This window comes from Arachis ipaensis, chromosome B1 (genome assembly GCF_059453495.1).
Source record: "Arachis ipaensis isolate K30076 ecotype BB chromosome B1, ASM5945349v1, whole genome shotgun sequence".
NCBI lineage: Eukaryota > Viridiplantae > Streptophyta > Magnoliopsida > Fabales > Fabaceae > Arachis > Arachis ipaensis.
The window spans coordinates 35,617,954-35,638,168 of NC_142436.1; the positions used below are offsets into that span (position 1 = coordinate 35,617,954).

The 20,215-nt window shown below is 36.7% G+C and overlaps 1 pseudogene; it reads right to left on the reverse strand.

Moving 5' to 3' along the window:
* Positions 1 to 1,257: 1,257 nt before the first annotated feature.
* Positions 1,258 to 20,126, reverse strand: LOC148576210 (GCN5-related N-acetyltransferase 3, chloroplastic-like; annotated as a pseudogene).
* Positions 20,127 to 20,215: the final 89 nt, after the last annotated feature.

Consider the following 20,215-nt stretch of genomic DNA (forward strand, 5'->3'; position numbering starts at 1 on the left):
ACAACGCCTCTTCAACACGATGTATATGCTCAGCGAAGGCGAAAACGATGAAGATTTTGCTCCATAGCTGGTTTCTATTGTTTGATGAAATTGGTTTTGATATATATTTTGAATTTTCATTGATGAAATTGGATTTAGGATTTTTTTATAGGTTTAAGATTATGGTTTTGATTCTGTTAATTGATAATTTTGAGTTCATAGTCAGATTCTATTATCTAAAATTTGATTTAGGGTTTGGATTTGTAAAATTAGGACATATACTGATTTATTTTAATTTTTCATTGATGAAATTGGTTTTAGAATTTGATTTATGGGTTTAGGATTATGGTTTTGATTCTGTTAATTGATAAATTTGAATTCATAGTTAGATTTTGTTGCTGTAAAATTTGATTTAGGGTTTGGATTTGTAAAATTGGGACATATACTGAGTTTACTTTGAACTATTTTTGAAATTTTTATTGATTCTGGTTTTTTTCCTTCAAATCCATGGATATCCGAATATCCGGCAGGAACTAGGTCCCCGTTACCCGTCGCAGGGACAGGGCGGGGACGAGGAGTATTTTTGGAGGCGAAGAGCGGGGACAGGAGGCATGTCCCCGCCCCCATGGGGACCCGTTGCCATCCCTAATCTTTATGTATGTGAATATTGTTGCATGGCACAACCAGAAGCGTTACAGTTTAGGGGGTGGAGATTTGATTTTGTGGCGGTTCTAATAAATCGCTGGTACAACCACCGCTAATCAAGTTGTTGATTTTGTGGCGGTTATAGACTGCCTCTATTTCGGTAAGTGGATTTAAAAAATAATTTGCAACGGTTACATAACTGCCACAAATTTATGTGTGTTTTTAAAAAATTTGCAACGGTTTTGAACCGTCGCAATTTGCTTTTTTTAATAAAAAGATATAAATCAAGGCATTCCAGCCGTATCAATTTCCATCAATAATAATTTTTTCTTATAAATACTCATCAAAGTGAAGTATAACAATTACATAGACAATCATTCATACCAATTTTTTTCAAAGCCAAACCAAAATAAAACAAACATGAAGTAAAAGTACTTTGTACATATTAAATCACTAATCATGACAAAACCAACCTATTTTTTGGACCCTATAACATAGAGAATCAATCCACAACCACACTAGAATATTTCAATAGACTAACATCCATCTTCACAAGATTCAAGTTCTCCAATTTAAGCCATTTGGTACCAAATAACAAGTCTTTGTAAAGCATGCCATATCAAGTTATCTACATTATATTCCATTGCCGTGTACTACTGCAAGGTCCATGACCTGAATATAAAAAAGGAAAAAAATCAATATTAAGATAAAATGAGCCTTTAAGCGAAGATTTATCAATTCAAAATTTTGCAACTCTCTTCCATGTACCCTACCCTCACAAATGAAGTTCTCATTTTAAACCACATCAAAGTAAACTCAAAGTATCAAACAGACATAATTCCTTTAAATAAAGGTACATCAAATACCAAAGCTTGCTAACTGCAACAAATGTATTACATTAAGGAAAAAATTACAAAAAAAAGTTGAGCCAGATAAAAGCACACGAGATATATGAAGCAATTTAAACTTAGAATGATAATAAAAGATGGTAAACTGCAATGGCTAATCTCATTACCATATCAAACGAACAGTCAGGTTGTGACAAAGTAATTCCCGCGGTTTTTAATATATCTTTAAGTAGACAGGCATAGGTAGAAATTTCATCAGATATGTCTTTAGGTAGAAAATTGATTTGATCTGGAACAAGAGTTGACATCTAATGAACATAATGTTGATTTAGGCCTTGTGTTGCATAAACCTGAGAAGCAAACATAACCCAGTTTCTCACAAGATTTTCCAAAGTTAATAGAAACCAAATAGTTCTGGCACATCAACAAACTCTAGCACGCAGGCAGGATATATAAAAAGGAATAGCAACCATTGGGAACCTAAGCAATAAAAGGTACAGGAATAATAATTCACTTTTAATAAGTTTAAGATCTCCCCACCTCCTCCCAGGGTTTTCACATTGTTAGTTGCATATCAATTGATTGTGAATGGTATCAACAAGATAGAATACAAGCTAAGGTTGCAATATAATATTTCCTACTGATGACTTAAAGGAGCTTAAAATTCACTAAAAAAGTGTTTGAGGCTGGACCTGAGTACTTTCTTAGAGTAGTTCCCACAGTGAATTCCCCAAACCAAGGTTTCAATATTAATTTCTAGATCTTGTAAACTATATAACATCTTATCTTATATTTGTTTCTCTCTTGATATGTTCAAAACATATGCAGATTTCTTATGATTAACCTCTCACCTTCCACTTATCACCCAAATAAAGAAAAAAGAACCATCAAATAGAATTGGTACAAAACATACCTGTCTTAAAGTCTGGAAAAGCATCTCACAAGAAAGGAATTGTAAGGATTTGCGAAGAGAAGCCATATCTTGGATCAAAATATGAACATATACATGGCTTCTGACCAATATGACACATTACAACAGTAAGCATACATTCCAATGATGATACCTTTGCAGGGTAAATATGATTATCTACATCATCCTGGAGCAGATCATTAAGTTTAGGACTTTAAGCATTTATTTGCAAAATGGTATAAGAGGTCAAATTATATTGGTTATTTTAAACTATCAATATAAAAAAGTAAATTTATAATATATTTAAATAAAAGTTTCTTGAAACCCATTAAGGAACTTCAATAATAAACGTAAAAGGATTTATATGTTACCTTTGCTGTGAGAATAATGTCTCTAAGTAGACTAAATGCATTGTTTTGAAATATATGTCCTACTATCTTACAGCTCTATAGAAGTTTGATATCTATCAATAACACTAAAATTTCCAATAAAGGAATAGATGTTATACTAAATTTCTTAGGATCCAATAAAAATTGATCCTTCAACTGATTTTTGTCCAGTGAAAAAAAATTAGTGAAGCATATACTTGGAAAGGTACTGTTGAAACGGATCTCAATAATAATGCTATATATATATTTAAGTACATAACTAATCAAACTTGTTTATATTTATATGCTTATACATATTATTAATACAATATGTATGAAGTAGTCTATTCTTTTATCCTCTCTTCTCTTACCATATCATCCATTGTGTTAAATAATTAAGATTATCATAACGAATGTAAGATTGAAAATTCTAATGGACAGAGTAAATATATACTGTGTATAAAAATTAATCAAGTCTTGATGCACTAAATACATCGGACATTTAATCATCTAACGAAGATTGTATAATTTTTGGAACTCACCTTGGCTTGGGTTTTAGAGTAGAAAGAAACATTAGAATTTGGTTTATGTTCAAAATTGCCACTAAAGGCAGATTAAATAGTATTAGAATTCATTACTTACATGTATGACCAATACAGAGTGTAAGAACCGTAACTAATCAACCAGTTAATTAAGCGAATAATTGCCCAAATTAGATTCCAAAAAGTTAGAGAGAGAATTTGAGAATTTAAAGGTGATTTTTGAACTCAGTAGATTTTTTTGAGTCAGAAAATGTGCTTTCTGCGAAAAACCTTGAAAAATCGCGAATCGGTAGTTGAACCGGTTAAACCGGTTCAAGTCTGCCCGGTACCGCAAGAGAAAAAGTAAAAACCGGCAAAAACCTTAGAAAAATGTTAGAAATGGAAAACTGGACGTTAATTTTAAAGATTTGGCCCGAAGTTGGGCCAAACAGGCTAAAAATGCTAACGGGTTGGACCAGACCCAAATTGGGCCCAAGCCCAACATATAAAAGACTCTTTAAATGAACCAAATCGGCCACAACACTAAACACACCCACACTCATGCTGAATTGAAGAGAGGAAGAAGAAACCCTTTTGGGTACTATTCATTATCTTCTTCCAAAGCTCATATCTTGAGCTAAAGAGCTCCGATTTACGTGCCGTCAATGGCTATGCGTTCCTTGTAATTAAGTATATAGGGTTTTTGATTAAATGAGTTTCTCTCCTCAAAATTTTGGGTATATAGGGTTTTTGATTAAATGATTTTTTGTGATTCTTGGTGTTTAAGTTTGCTCTAATCCTTGCTTAGCCTTGGATTCTTGCTAGTGAATCTGTTGGAGAAGGTAAGAGCCACTAAACCCTTGTGAAATTATGTTTAATTGGAGCCCTAGGTTGATTTGAGATGATTTATATATATATATAGTTTGATTATTGTGGCTTTGGGAGCTCTTGGAACTTAATTGTGCTTATTGGAGTGGAAGTGAAAGCTTGAAAATTGTTTAAAAGCTATTTGGTTATCAATTTGAGTTTTGGTGCATAAAAGAGAATTGGCCAAGGTATGGTTTCAGTTTTCTCTATGTAGTATATAATATTCATGGACACTTAGGCTAGTGACCTATAGGATAGGGTTGGAAATTTATATGTTGTTGATGATTATTTGGGTTGACAACGTATAATGAATTGATGTTGTTGCTGTGGTTGAATGAGGAAGTTGAGATATGATGGATTGGATGAATGAATATGGTTGATTATTAATATGAATCATGGTTGAGTTGATGAGGAAAATTGATAGTGATATAATGTTGATTGGTGAATATGTGATATGTGTGATATTGAGATTGAGAATAATATGTGAAGGAGAATGTGGAAAGAATGGTGTAAAATGTCACGAAGTGTAGGTTTTGATGAGAAATGGAGTTTTGGAATGGTTCTATTTGGTATTGGTTGGTTTGAGTTGTGAAAATAAGTAATTTGGTAAATTGTGAACTTTTGGTAAAATGGAGTTTTTAGTGAACTTTGCTTGATCATAACTTTTGCCTCAATTTTCGAAACTGATTGAAATTTGTTTATAATTAAATATCTTTGAAAACTCTTTAAATCGATATAAAAATTGTGAAAATTTGAATTTCGTAGAGGAAGTTATGATCCTTCAAAGTTGGTGTTTAAAATCTGAAATTTTGTAAAGTTACATAATTTCATGATTTCTGATGTGTGCGGGCACACACCCTCGTGCGGACGCACACCCTGCAAATATTTTGACATGTGCGAATGCACACATCTGTGCACACGCACAGGAAGGGAAGTGCGTTCTGTTCGCAGCGCCAGCACAGCTTGTGCGCGCACACATCTAAGGAAAAACTTCAACCTGTGCGGACACACACGTCGGGAAGGTCAGTTTATTGGAGGCGCTGGCACAGGTTGTGCGAGTGCACAGATCCTTGTAAAAATTTATACCTGTGCGTACGCACACCCCTGGGCGTACGCACGCATTTCAAAACTCTCAGGAGTGTGCACACGCACAGACCCTTGTGCGGCCGCACACGTCCTGTTTCTCAAAATTTTATTTGTTTTCAACTATTTTACCTTCCCAACAAGGTTGTAATCTTCTAAAACACAATTTGACGACTTTTGGGCCTAGTTTTGAGTATTAGTACATGGGATATAACTGAAGAGTCCTAGTACATGGTTTTATGATAAATTAGAAAATGGAGGCTTAGGTTTCTGGCGTGCTGAGAATGATTTGATGTTGGGTGGAAGATGAGTGATATATGAGATAAGGAATGATGAGCTTTTGACATTGGAAACTGAGTTATGAAAGGGACAGTGGTTGAGGTGAGTCGAGGACTCAGATTGAGACGATGGATCTCTATGTACTAAAAATGTTTTCTGAAAACCACTGAAGTATTATCTTTACTGAGAAAATAAGATGCTATGCGCTCGGCAGGGACGGTGGTTAGATCCCGCCTGTCGAGGTAGCGGTGGCGGCGTAAGGGCGATGGTTCGTTCCGCTTGCGTTGAGATGTGAGGTCTGTGGCAAGAGTATCACGCTCGCATCCCTTCGGACCTATAGAGCGTGCAGGCGCCGGTACCTGGACAGTGATCCGGGCACTATATCTCGGGGGTTCCCCTATGAGTAATCCGAAGGGCGACGTCTCCATGGAGATGTGTCGGGTTGGCAGTTGAACCGACAATGTGATATCACAACCAGTAGGTCAGGCATTCATCATATGCATTTTCTATCTGTTTGTTTGCTTTGCCGACTTGTACTTGTATGCCTAGTTGAATAACATGCCTATTTGCTTACTTGATCTACTTGCCTTTTATGCTTTTACTTGTGAATTACTTGCCTTGTTATTAATTGTGCTTTTTACTGGGATTGAGGAGGTTCAGAAGGCGGTGGCGATAGGATCGCATGGAGGATAGGTTGGTGAAGGCTGTGGGACAGCGGGGTTTGGTTAGAGTAGAAGTCTCTTAAGATAGATTACCCGGTTTATTTATGATGAGGTTTATTTTATGCTTATTGTTTTAGAATGCTTTAAGCTTGAATCTTGTGATGGATATGGAGCTTAGGATTGCCTTTGGCATCCCAGGGTTTCATATCTTACATCACTGGGCACTGTTACTATACAAAGAACCTCCGGTTCTCATACCATATCTTTGTTGCGTTTTTTAGATGCAGGTCGCAACCCACCTCGGTGAGTTGCTTTGGGATGGTGACAGAAGTAGAGGATCCTGGACTATTTTGGAGTCTTTTTGGTTTATCTGTTTATACATCTCTCTTTTGTATTTTGTTTAGCCTAGAGGCTTGTATTATGAGAGAAAAACTTGTATAAGCTGTTTTAAAACTTTCAGTTTCTATATGATCTGTATATGGCTAGCCGGCTTAAACTCCGCGAGTCGAGGCTAGTTTTCTTATGACATTATACTATTATACTATTATCTTGTTTATATCACTTCGGTTTCTTATGCCTTAAGATAGTACGTTTTGCGCTTGAAATCCAATATTTGAGCTATATCCTTCATCGAGCTTCTAGATATTATATTATTCTTCTATATATACTATGTATAAGCTTAGAACTGTCGTAACCTCTGATTAACCTTTGTTTTACAACGCGAGGTAAGGCTTAGGCTAATTAGGGTGTTACACAGAGCACTTGACCTTCTATATTTTGTTGATATTCCGCATGATTTAGATGATATGAGATGATATAGAAAAAAAATTAATCAACTTAATCATAACACTTTTAAATTGTCACGTCAATTTAAACTTAAAGTTTTCTCAAAATAAAATTTCCATCAAATAACTATTATAGAACTAAATATATAGATTACCTTATAAATATCAAAACAAAATATGAAATTCACATGGCAGAGAATTGTAAGTCTAGAAAGAATGCCACTGTGTAGAACATTACTGAATTTGATCTCACTGTTCCACAAATTCTATTCTTCCTTCTAAACCCCAACTCTCAAATGAACATAATCATTGCAGAATAAGAACCAAATAATGAAGTCACAAAGTGACTAAAGAACTCAATAATCAAAATCAAATATGAGGATAAAATCAAGTAATAAAGTAAGAAAACGTAGAACCACAATAACTTACAATCTATTTTGAGAATCCATTTTTTATTTATAATTGCCATAAGAACTTTTAGTGTCCTAGAGCATGCTCCACTTTCATCAGTAGCTGCAATCACATGGGTAACTTCTAAAGTCCAAATCTTGGTAACTATAGCACCAATTTTACTTGCAAAATTAATCAGAAGTATTCGTACCATCAACAGAGGAAAGATTAAAAAACAAATATTTAGAAATACTAATTGACTAATCAAATGGGAACTCAAGACAAAGAGCTTAAATGGAAGCTCATCAATTACAACAGATTCAAAAGCTCATCCTAATTCCTAATAGATAACCCTAATACACATTAATTAATTATAAGCGAGCACAGAGAGAAGATCAAATCAGGAAAGAAGAAAGCAAGCAGTAGCAAAGATAGAGCATATCAAAATGAAAGAAGGATGGTGCATGGGTGGCGGATTGAGGGAAGATTTCGTTCGCGAGATTTGCGGGAGCAGTGGACTGAACAGATAGTGAGAGGGGAATTCACACACAGGACGATGCAATAGGATGGAGCAATGGCCAAGCGATATGATGAGAGTGGCAGGATTTTGAGCGCAGCGGAGAGGCAGAGAGCCCTTGGAGGTTTTGCATTTTTTCTTGAATCATGGAAGGAGAGGGTTTCTTTTTTAATTCCAATCGGGGATTTCTTTGTTAACGTTGCGTTTTTCACTTAAACCACAGTCAAATTATTTGATTTAGCAGTCCCATTTAAAATCGTCACTGAGACTGTCGCAATCTAACATTTTAGCGGTGTTTCTGAAAACCATTGATATATTGTCGCCACCATCTGCCGCTTATGGCGTAGTGTAATTCCACTTAAAATTGTTATAGCAAGAAATTATACTTGATTTTTTGAAGTAAAAAATTAAAAAATAAAAATATCCAGGTGAAAAATTTTTTGGTACCTCAACCTTTTACACCAACGTTGGTGTACTAACATATGGACCTTGGATCAAAAGAAATTAAATGTAACAGTTTATAATTGGAAACATTTATTTTTTTTCACATTTTGACTCTAAATTTTTGTGCTATGTGCTGTTTATTTTTATTTTGTACATTAACCTCAAATATTTTACAAATTATGGTAATAGTTGTACTCTTTTGTTTTCAATGGACTAGGCCTACAATAAATTTTCTATTTCTATTTTTATATAGAGTTTTATTTGTGTCTTTTTTCAAAATCAAACTAATGAATTGAGGATATATTCATTTTAGCAACTGAAGAATTTTGATTTTGATAAAGTTTTTATTTTTCACAAAATAGACCTTCAAATATCAACTTCATTTGACAAAATAGGCTAATCGTAAACCCATTACTCAGGACGTTTAGGTCATTTTGTCAAATAGACCCGATATCTGGCAGTTCATTTTTTCAAAAACAAATATTGGAACCCGTTTTATCAAAATCATAATCTTTCAGATATCAAAATGACTATTTTAAGTTCTTGAAACACACCTTCCTTGCAAGCACCCAGTCATTAACACCCTCTCCCCTATGCTTTACAAGAATTTCATCACGACTCTGATGAGCGGATAATTTATACGATTTTTGGCATTGTTTTTAGTATGTTTTTAGTAGGATCTAGTTACTTTTAGGGATGTTTTCATTAGTTTTTATGTTAAATTCACATTTCTGGACTTTACTATGAGTTTGTGTGTTTTTCTGTGATTTCAGGTATTTTCTGGCTGAAATTGAGGGACTTGAGCAGAAATCAGATTCAGAGGTTGAAGAAGGACTGCTGATGCTGTTGGATTCTGACCTCCCTACACTCAAAGTGGATTTTCTGGAGCTACAGAACTCGAAATGGCGCGCTTCCAATTGCGTTAGAAAGTAGACATCCAGGGCTTTCCAGCAATGTATAATAGTTCATACTTTGGCCAAGAATTGACGACGTAAACTGGCGTTCAACGCCAGCCTTCTACCCAAATCTGGCGTCCAGCGCCAGAAAAGGATCCAAAACCAGAGTTGAACGCCAGAAATGGCACAAAAGCTGGCGTTCAACTCCACAAATGGCCTCTGCACGTGCTACACTTAAGCTCAGCCCAAACACACACCAAGTGGGCCCCGGAAGTGGATTTATGCATCAATTACTTACTCATGTAAACCCTAGTAGCTAGTTTATTATAAATAGGACCTATTACTATTGTATGAGGCATCTTTGATCAGTTGTATGCTATCTTAGATCACAATAGGGGGCTGGCCATCTCGGCCATGCCTGGACCTCCACTTATGTATTTTTAACGGTAGAGTTTCTACACTCCATAGATTAAGGTGTGGAGCTCTGCTGTTCCTCAAAGATTAATGCAAGTACTACTGTTTTCTATTCAATTCATCTTATTTCGCTTCTAAGATATCCATTCGCACCCAAGAACGTGATGAAGGTGATGATTATGTGTGACGCTCATCACCATCTCCCCTATGAACGCGTGCCTGACAAACACTTCCGTTCTACATGAATTAAGCTAGAATGAGTATCTCTTAGATCTCCTAACCAGAATCTTCGTGGCGTAAGCTAGAATGATGGCGGCATTCAAGAGAATCCGGAAGGTCTAAACCTTGTCTGTGGTATTCTGAGTAGGATTCAATGATTGAATGACTGTGACAAGCTCCGAACTCGCGATTGCAGGGCGTTAGTGACAGACGCAAAAGGATAGTAAATCCTATTCCAGCATGATCGAGAACCGACAGATGAATAGCCGTGCCGTGACAGGGTGCGTGAGCATATTATTCACTGAGAGGATAAGATGAAGCCATTGGCAAGGGTGATGCCTCCAGACGATTAGCCGTGCCGTGACAGGGCATTGGATCATTTTCCCGAGAGATGACCGAAAGTAGCCATTGACAGTGGTGATGTATCACATAAAGCCAGCCATGGAAAGGAGTAAGACTGATTGGATGAAGATAGCAGGAAAGCAGAGGTTCAGAGGAACGAAAAGCATCTCCATTCGCTTATCTGAAATTCCTGCCAATGAATCTACATAAGTATCTCTATCCCTATTTTATTATATAATATTCGAAAACACCATTATCACTTTATATCTGCCTGACTGAGATTTACAAGGTGACCATAGCTTGCTTCATACCAACAATCTCCGTGGGATTCGACCCTTACTCACGTAAGGTATTACTTGGACGACCCAGTGCACTTGCTGGTTAGTTGTATCGAAGTTGTGACAATCATGAATTAAGATCAGAGCACCAAGCCTTGGAGCCATTATCAGGATTTGTTCGAGCCTGGAGATCACAATTTCGTGCACCAAGTTTTTGGCGCCGTTGCCGGGGATTGTTCGAGTTTGGACAACTGACGGTTCATCTTGTTGCTCAGATTAGGTAATTTTCTTTTTGTCTTGTTTTCAAAAAAAATTTTTCAAAAATCTTTCAAAAATTCTTCCTTTGTTTTTGAAAAAAAACAAATTTTAAATAAAAATGTTTTCAAAAATATATTTTCCTTTCAGAGTTTTTAAGAATGAATTCTAGTGTTTCATGGAGCATGTTGAAGCCTGGCTGGCTGTAAAGCCATGTCTCAATTCTTATACTCAAGAGAAGAGCTTCTTTATCTTTCTTAGCCAATTGGCTGTTGAATGTAAGGAATGTCAGGCGTGTCATGTCTGAGTTACATACTAAAGCTTGGCTAGCTATTAAGCCATGCCTGACCCTTTGATTGGAGCTTTAGAGCATAAGATTCCTGGAATTCATATTAAAAATTTTGGAATCCTTATTTTCTTTTTCAAAATTATTTTTCGAAAAACATAAAATAAAAATCCAAAAAAAAAAATTTAGAAAATCATAAAAATCAAAAATATTTTTGTGTTTCTTGTTTGAGTCTTGAGTCATATCATAAGTTTGGTGTCACTTGCATATGCATCTTGCATTTTTTCGAAAATATCATGCATTCATAGTGTTCTTCATGATCTTCAAGTTGTTCTTGGTAAGTCTTCTTGTTTGATCTTGATGATTTTTTGTTTTGTTTCTTTTCATGTTTATCATATGCATTCTTGAATTCTTAGTGTCTAAGCATTAAAGAATTCTAAGTTTGGTGTCTTGCATGTTTTCTTTGCATTAAAAATTTTTCAAAAATATGTTCTTGATGTTCATCATGACATTCATAGTGTTCTTGGTGTTCATCTTGACATTCATAGCATTCTTGCATGCATTCATTGTTTTGATCTAAAAATTTCATGCATTTCATCTTTTTAGTGTTTTTCTCTTGCATCATAAAAAATTTTAAAAAATCAAAAAAATTATCTTTCCCTTTTTCTCTCATCAAATTCGAAAATTTGAGTTGACTTTTTCAAAAAAATTTTAAAATCAAGTTGTTGCCAATGAGTCAAATCAAATTTTCAATTTGAAAATCTTATCTTTTTCAAAATCTTTTTCAAAAATCAAATCTTTTTCAAAATTATTAGTTATTTTCGAAAATTTCAAAAGTATTTTTCAAAAATCTTTTTCTTATTTTTAAATCAAATTTTCGAAAATAACATAATCAATTAATGTTTTGATTCAAAAATTTGAAGTTTGTTACTTGCTTGTTAAGAAAGATTCAAACTTTGAGTTCTAGAATCATATCTTGTGATTTCTTATGAATCAAATCATTAATTGAGATTTTAAAAATCAAATCTTTTTCAAAACTAATTTCAATCATATCTTTTCAAAAATATCTTCTTATCTTATCTTTTTCAAAAATATCTTTTCAAAATATCTTTTCTAACTTCCTAACTTCTTATCTTTTCAAAATTTGTTTCAACTAACTAACTAACTTTTTGTTTGTTTCTTAACTTTTTCAAAACTACCTAACTAACTCTCTCTCTCTAATTTTCGAAAATATCTCCCCTCTTTTTCAAAAATTTCTTTTTAATTAACTAATTATTTTTATTTTTATTTTTGATTTCAAAAATTTTCGAAAAAAAATACTAACCTTTTTTTAAAAAACTATTTTCAAAAATCACTAACTATTTTTCAAAATAATTTTCGAAAATTATCCCTCCCCCATCCTATTCTATTTATTCATTCATATCCTAACATCTCATCTCACATCTCTTCCATTCGTACAGTTGCATTTCTTCCTTTACATCACATTCTTTGTCTCCTCCTTCTCTTCCACTCACAAAGGGATCCCTATACTGTGGTATAGAGGATCTCTATTATTATTATCATTTTTCTGGCCATTCTTCCTTGTCATATGAGCAGGAGCAAGGATAAGAACATTCTTGTGGAAGCAGATCCAGAACCTGAAAGGACTCTGAAGAGAAAATTAAGAGAAGCTAAAATACAACAATCCAGAGATAACCTTTCAGAAATTTTCGAACAGGCAGAGGAGATGGCAGCCGAAAATAATAATAATGCAAGGAGGATGCTTGGTGACTTTACTGCACCTAATTCCAATTTACATGGAAGAAGCATCTCCATTCCTGCCATTGGAGCAAACAACTTTGAGCTGAAACCTCAATTAGTTTCCCTGATGCAGCAGAACTGCAAAATTCATGGACTTCCATCTGAAGATCCTTTTCAGTTCTTAACTGAATTCTTGCAGATATGTGATACTGTTAAGACTAATGGAGTAGATCATGAAGTCTACAGGCTCATGGTTTTCCCTTTTGCTATAAGAGACAGAGCTAGATTATGGTTGGATTCTCAACCTAAAGACAGCCTGAACTCTTGGGATAAGCTGGTCACGGCTTTCTTAGCCAAGTACTTTCCTCCTCAAAAGCTGAGCAAGCTTAGAGCTGATGTTCAAACCTTCAGACAGAAAGAAGGTGAATCCCTCTATGAAGCTTGGGAAAGATACAAACAGTTGACCAAAAAGTGTTCTTCTGACATGCTTTCAGAATGGACCATCCTGGATATATTCTATGATGGTTTATCTGAGCTATCAAAGATGTCACTGGACACCTCTGCAGGTGGATCCATTCACCTAAAGAAAACGCCTGCAGAAGCTCAAGAACTCATTGACATGGTTGCTAATAACCAGTTCATGTACACTTCTGAAAGGAATCCTGTGAGCAATGGGACGCCTATGAAGAAGGGAGTTCTTGAGGTTGATACTCTGAATGCCATATTGGCTCAGAATAAAATATTGACTCAGCAAGTCAATATGATTTCTCAGAGTCTGCATGGAATGCAAGCTGCATCCAACAGAACTCAAGAGGCATCTTCTGAAGAAGAAGCCTATGATCCTGAGAACCCTGCAATAGCAGAGGTAAATTATTTAGGTGAACCTTATGGAAACACCTATAACTCAACATGGAGAAATCATCCAAATTTCTCATGGAAGGATCAAAAGCCTCAACAAGGCTTTAATAATGGTGGAAGAAACAGGTTTAGCAATAGCAAACCTTTTCCATCATCAACTCAGCAACAGACAGAGAACTCTGAACAAAATGCTTCTAATTTAGCAAATCTAGTCTCTGATCTATCTAAGGCTACTGTAAGTTTCATGAATGAAACAAGGTCTTCCATTAGAAATCTGGAAGTACAAGTGGGCCAGCTGAGTAAAAGGATCACTGAAATCCCTCCTAGTACTCTCCCAAGCAATACAGAAGAGAACCCAAAAGGAGAGTGCAAGGCCATTGACATAAGTGCCCTGGCCGAACCTGTGAGGAGAGGAGAGGACGTGAATCCCAAAGAGGAAGAGCTCCTGGGACGTCCAGTGACCAATAAGGAGCTTCCCTCTGAGGAACCAAAGGACTCTGAGGCTCATCTAGAGACCATAGAGATCCCATTGAACCTCCTTATGCCCTTCATGAGCTCTGATGAGTATTCCTCTTCTGAAGAGAATGAGGATGTTACTGAAGAGCAAACTGCCAAGTTTCTTGGTGCAATCATGAAGCTGAATGCCAAATTATTTGGCATTGATGCTTGGGAAGTTGAACCTCCCTTGTTCATCAATGAACTAAGTGATCTGGATCAACTGACATTGCCTCAGAAGAGACAGGATCCTGGAAAGTTCATAATACCCTGTACCATAGGCACCATGATCTTTAAGGCTCTGTGTGACCTTGGTTCAGGAATAAACCTCATGCCCCTCTCTGTAATAGAGAAACTGGGAATCTATGGGGTGCAAGCTGCTAAAATCTCACTAGAGATGGCAGACAGCTCAAGAAGACAGGCTTATGGACAAGTAGAAGATGTATTAGTAAAGGTTGAGGGCCTTTACTTACCTACTGACTTCATAGTTCTGGATACTGGAAAGGAAGAGGATGAATCCATCATCCTAGGAAGACCTTTCCTGGCCACAGCAAGAGCTGTGATTGATGTTGACAGAGGTGAAATATTCCTTCAATGGAATGAGAACTCCCTTGTGTTTAAAACTCAAGGATCTCCCTCTGCAACCATGGAGAGGAAGCAGAAAAAGCTTCTCTCCAAGCAGAGTCAACCAGAGCCCCCACAGTCAAACTCTAAGTTTGGTGTTGGGAGGCCACAACCAAACTCTAAGTTTGGTGTTGAACTCCCATATCCAAACTCTAAGTTTGGTGTTGGAGAGTCTCAACAAAGCTCTGCACATCTGTGAGGCTCCATGAGAGCTCACTGTCAAGCTATTGACATTAAAGAAGCGCTTGTTGGGAGGCAACCCAATGTTTATCTAATTCTTATTTTTATTGTTTTTCATGTTTTCTTAGGTTCATGATCATATGGAGTCACAAAATAAATAAAAAAATTGAAAACGGAATCAAAAACAGCAGAAGAAAAATCACACCCTGGAGGAGCATCTGTCTGGCGTTCAAACGCCAGAACAGAGCATAGTTCTGGCGCTGAACGCCCAGAATGGGAGCATCCTGGCGCTGAACGCCCAGAACAAGCATGGTTCTGGCATTCAACGCCAGAAATGGCAGCAAATGGGCGTTGAACGCCCAAAATGGGCACCAACCTGGCGCTGAACGCCCAGAGTTGTGTGCAAGGGCATTTTGCATGCCTAAATTGGTGCAGGGATGTAAATGCCTTGACACCTCAAGATCTGTGGACCTCACAGGATCACCTCAGGATCTGTGGACCCCACAGGATCCCCACCCACCTCCACTCACTCTCTTCTCTCTTCTCAATCATCCTCTATTCCCAATAAACACTCTTCCCTAATTAACCCTTTACCACTCACATCCAAACACCCACTTTCCTTCAAAATTCAACATCTCTTTCCCACCCAATCCCACCCATATGGCCGAATACACATCTCCCTCCATCTCCTCCATATCTTCTTCTTCTATTCTTTCTTCTTTTGCTCGAGGGCGAGCAACATTCTAAGTTTGGTGTGGTAAAAGCATAGCTTTTTTGTTTTTTCCATAACCATTGATGGCACCTAAGGCCAGAAAAGCCTCTAGAAAGAGGAAAGGGAAGACAAAAAGCTTCCATCAAGGGTCTATAGCTCAATGGTAGAACATTTGACTGCAAATCAAGAGATCCCTGAGATACCTCAGGGGATACATTTTCTTCCACACAATTATTAGAAGCAACTAAAGGGTGGAACATCAAGAGCACTCCATCATCCTTCATGAAATCAGAGAAGATCTAAAAGCAATGAAGGAGGAGCAGCAAAGACAAGGAAGAGACATAGAAGAGCTCAAGGACATCATTAAGGTGGACTCATTCCTTGTTCTTACTTTCTCTGTTTTTCGTTTTCTATGTTATGTGCTTATCTATGTTTGTGTCTTCATTACATGATCATTAGTAGTAGTAACTTTGTCTTAAAGTTATGAATGTCCTATGAATCCATCACCTCTCTTAAATGAAAAATGTTTTTAATTCAAAAGAACAAGAAGTACATGAGTTTCGAATTTATCCTTGAACTTAACTTAATTATATTGATGTGGTGACAATGCTTCCTGTTTTCTGAATGTATGCTTGAACAGTGCATATGTCTTTTGAAGTTGTTGTTTAAGAATGTTAAATATGTTGGCTCTTGAAAGAATGATGACTAGGAGACATGTTATTTGATAATCTGAAAAATCATAAAAATGATTCTTGAAGCAAGAAAAAGCAGCAAAGAACAAAGCTTGCAGAAAAAAAAAATAGGCGAAAAAAAAATAGAAAGAAAAAGAAAAAGCAAGCAGAAAAAGCCAAAAAGCTCTTAAAACCAAGAGGCAAGAGCAAAAAGCCAATAAAAAGGATCCCAAGGCTTTGAGCATCAGTGGATAGGAGGGCCTAAAGGAATAAAATCCCGGACTAAGCGGCTAAACCAAGCTGTCCCTAACCATGTGCTTGTGGTGTGTAGGTGTCAAGTGAAAACTTGAGACTGAGCGGTTAAAGTCAAGGTCCAAAGCAAAAGAAGAGTGTGCTTAAGAACCCTGGACACCTCTAATTGGGGACTTTAGCAAAGCTGAGTCACAATCTGAAAAGGTTCACCCAATTATGTGTATGTGGCATTTATGTATCCGGTGGTAATACTGGAAAACAAAGTGCTTAGGGCCACGGCCAAGACTCATAAAGAAGCTGTGTTCAAGAATCATCATACTGAACTAGGAGAGTCAATAACACTATTCGAAATCTGAAGTTCCTATAGATGCCAATCATTCTGAACTTCAATGGATAAAGTGAGATGCCAAAACTATTCAAGAGGCAAAAAGCTATAAGTCCCGCTCATATGATTGAAGCTCTGTTTCATTGATAGTTTGGAATTTATAGTATATTCTCTTCTTTTTATCCTATTTGATTTTCAGTTGCTTGGGGACAAGCAACAATTTAAGTTTGGTGTTGTGATGAGCGGATAATTTATACGCTTTTTGGCATTGTTTTTAGTATGTTTTTAGTAGGATCTAGTTACTTTTAGGGATGTTTTCATTAGTTTTTATGTTAAATTCACATTTATGGACTTTAATATGAGTTTGTGTGTTTTTCTGTGATTTCAGGTATTTTCTGGCTGAAATTGAGGGACTTGAGCAGAAATCAGATTCAGAGGTTGAAGAAGGACTGCTGATGCTGTTGGATTCTGACCTCCCTGTACTCAAAGTGGATTTTCTGGAGCTACAGAACTCGAAATGGCGCGCTTCCAATTTCTTTAGAAAGTAGACATCCAGAGCTTTCCAGCAATGTATAATAGTTCATACTTTGGCCAAGAATTGACGACGTAAACTGGCGTTCAACGCCAGCCTTCTACCCAAATCTGGCGTCCAGCGCCAGAAAAGGATCCAAAACCAGAGTTGAACGCCAGAAATGGCACAAAAGCTGGCGTTCAACTCCACAAATGGCCTCTGCACGTGCTACACTTAAGCTCAGTCCAAACACACACCAAGTGGGTCCCGGAAGTGGATTTATGCATCAATTACTTACTCATGTAAACCCTAGTAGCTAGTTTATTATAAATAGGACCTATTACTATTGTATGAGGCATCTTTGATCAGTTGTATGCTATCTTAGATCACAATAGGGGGCTGGCCATCTCGGCCATGCCTGGACCTCCACTTATGTATTTTTAACGGTAGAGTTTCTACACTTCATAGATTAAGGTGTGGAGCTCTACTGTTCCTCAAAGATTAATGCAAGTACTACTGTTTTCTATTCAATTCATCTTATTTCGCTTCTAAGATATCCATTCGCACCCAAGAACGTGATGAAGGTGATGATTATGTGTGACGCTCATCACCATCTCCCCTATGAACGCGTGCCTGACAAACACTTCCGTTCTACATGAATTAAGCTAGAATGAGTATCTCTTAGATCTCCTAACCAGAATCTTCGTGGCATAAGCTAGAATGATGGCGGCATTCAAGAGAATCCGGAAGGTCTAAACCTTGTCTGTGGTATTCCGAGTAGGATTCAATGATTGAATGACTGTGACGAGCTCCGAACTCGCGATTGCAGGGCGTTAGTGACAGACGCAAAAGGATAGTAAATCCTATTCCAGCATGATCGAGAACCGACAGATGAATAGCCGTGCCGTGACAGGGTGCGTGAGCATATTATTCACTGAGAGGATAAGATGAAGCCATTGACAAGGGTGATGCCTCCAGACGATTAGCCGTGCCGTGACAGGGCATTGGATCATTTTCCCGAGAGATGACCGAAAGTAGCCATTGACAGTGGTGATGTATCACATAAAGCTAGCCATGGAAAGGAGTAAGACTGATTGGATGAAGATAGCAGGAAAGCAGAGGTTCAGAGGAACGAAAAGCATCTCCATTCGCTTATCTGAAATCCCTGCCAATGAATCTACATAAGTATCTCTATCCCTATTTTATTATATAATATTCGAAAACACCATTATCACTTTATATCTGCCTGACTGAGATTTACAAGGTGACCATAGCTTGCTTCATACCAACAATCTCCGTGGGATTCGACCCTTACTCACGTAAGGTATTACTTGGACGACCCAGTGCACTTGCTGGTTAGTTGTATCGAAGTTGTGACAATCATGAATTAAGATCAGAGCACCAAGCCTTGGAGCCATTACCAGGATTTGTTCGAGCCTGGAGATCACAATTTCGTGCACCAGACTCTCATAGAGATCGCAACACTGTTCTCCTTCCTTCAAGAAAGACATTTACTTTGTCTTTTTTCTTAGAATCTTAAAGAAAAAACCCACTTCAAGAACTCATGAAAAAGCTCAAAGCTTTTATGGTCAATAATAATGGTGACAATAATGGTAGTGTTACTTCTATTAATTATGTGGGGGATTCCACTCCCTAGGGGTGGTGGCGGTGATAATTAAGCTAGCTTCATACTCTTGAAATTTCTTACTTTATAGGATTCCACAAAAGATTGGGAAGTTCTTGAAAGAAAAAAAAATCATTCTTGGGTTTTGATCTATTGAGAAAAGGAGAGAAGGAAAAAAAAGGTGGGTCGCATGATTAATAATGATTTTACAAAGGTTTAATTATTCTGTTAGTTTTTATAATTTTGTCAAATTTTTAATTAGATCTTTATATTTTTTTTCTTTCAATTGGATCCTTGAGCATTTATTTTTTTTTCAATTAGGTCCCTACCATGATAAAAATATTTGATTAACAAAATATTCAATTTTCAAATTGAAAATACCCTAACTTTTTTTTTCTGGATCCTTAATTGTCTCTCTCCTGCTTTTTTTCATAAAGACAAAATTAGTCCTTTCCTTTGTCATTCTCACACTTAGACCAAAATCTTTCTCTTTCACTCCCTCTTTCGTTCCTTCGTACACGTTTATTCATATACTAACCAAAAAATAAATAACTAAAATCCAAATGATACAACTCATGTGTTTATTACCATCAAATTCAGCTCAGGAAAATTTTTCAACCAGGTAAAGCTCATCTTTTTAATTGCTTTTTGTAAGTGTTACCATGATATCATAAATTGAAGCAATGAGGCAACAATTCGAAATGGTACCCCAAACCCCAAATCCTACTAATTCACCATCAGAAGGAGTCATCAACATCACACACTCAACCAAATTCTCTATCTCAAAACTTCCATCGTCACTACCATCAGCAGCAGCAAGAATATGGTAAGACTTGCAGAAGACAAAGACAACGAAAGTGCTGTGAGAGAGAGCAATGCGGAGCTTGCGAGTGTCAAGAAAGAGGGGTTGATCCTCTACCACGTGACTTAGAAACCTGTGGAAAGAGTGGTGGCACATGCCGCAGAGAAGGTCGACGTGGTGAGATCGGTGGAAATGTAAATTGAAAAGATGGATGGTGTAAGGAGAAGGTTCTTGTTGGTGGTTGATTTTATTATTGTTGTTGTAGTTTTGAGCCATTTGAGTTCCATAGTAGGATTTTTAGAGGTGAAACATTCTATCATCATTAGCAATGGTGTCACTTCCATTATTGTTGACTACTGAACTTTTAGATAGGGCGAGTGGAAAGTTGATAGTCGTAATCAATTTTAGAGGATTACTCCAAATTAATCCATCA